Here is a 1,344-nt window from a genome sequence, read left to right on the forward strand (position 1 = left end):
ATATTGTCCCTGTTTTATGTGCTTTATGTGTATTTACATACCTCCCAGCTTTCCCGATTCCAGCAGCACAGTCACGCTATTCAGACAATGTCCCACTGTCTCATCCGTGCATGCGTACAGTATATAAACAGTGCAGGGAGGTGAAGCTGGTGGCTGCCCAGCATCTCAGGGAGTGCTGAGCACAACCCCAAAATGATAAAAATGGGGGGACATGCAACTAGGCCATGCCAACCCATGTAAGGCCATGTCCTCATGCATCTGGTGTGTGAGGGTCCCAACCTGAAGGCAGCAAAAGTTGGGAGGTATGTACAGTATATATATAATAAATGTTTTTATAAATGAATGAACATTTAAGACATTACTTTCATTTTCTCTGGCTAAACGTTTGTACAGTCATACCTTCCTCCCATTTTTTATAACATTTGGACACAAGGATGCACACCAGGGAATGACTTGGTAGCAGCATTAGCAAAAAGATGCAGACACGACTGGAAAAAGACACATCCAGGACTGAGCCATGCCTACGACTCAGAATCAGGCCCTTTGACCTTTATAACCAATGATACAGATCAGTGGTAGGAAACAGCATTCTCACATCGGCAATGTTCTGTATGGGCTTGTTGCGTATATTTGGACAAAAGTAGGTGTATTTACAGTATGTTGATGAAAAGAACGGTAGGTGTAATTGCAGCATGTTAATGACAATCAGGGTAGATATAATCACAGCATGTTGATGATGACAACCAGGAGTAGGTGCAATTACAGCATGTTGATGGTCCTGGCTCTGGACCAAAATGATGTTGCAGCTCATACTGTACTTTCCACTTAGTAAAGTGCTGGGAGGCTAGTGGTTAGATTAATTGGTACTTTTTCTCACTCCACTATATCTCTACCCAAGCATTGATGCATATGCACCCTGGTAAGTATCAGAGTGATGCACTCACTGCCAGGAAGCAATAGCACTTGGAGCAAAACAGGCTTTACTAGTCCAATGTGTGACAAGCAAGAGGGGACAGTCAATTATGAGCCAGTGAAGGAGGGGCCACGAGGATTTGGATGTGTGTATATCATAGTACGTCTGACTGGTGAAGACCCTGAATATTTCTGCAGATATCACTCATGGGGGGGCAATTCAATTGTTTATCATGCTCAATATCCCATCTAAAGTGACGGGAGATTGGGGTGGCAATTTTTAATCACGTTGATCACAACCAGACAGGCTGGGTTTAGCCACGTAAAATGACCAACCCCGACCAAAATGCTAAATGTGGCCCAAAAGTGTTATTTGGTCACCCAAATGGGGACATTTCAGCTCAATAGTTCACAACTGAATTGCTTTGTTTA

Source organism: Pseudophryne corroboree, chromosome 6, assembly GCF_028390025.1.
Source record: "Pseudophryne corroboree isolate aPseCor3 chromosome 6, aPseCor3.hap2, whole genome shotgun sequence".
In the NCBI taxonomy this organism is placed as follows: Eukaryota; Metazoa; Chordata; class Amphibia; order Anura; family Myobatrachidae; genus Pseudophryne; species Pseudophryne corroboree.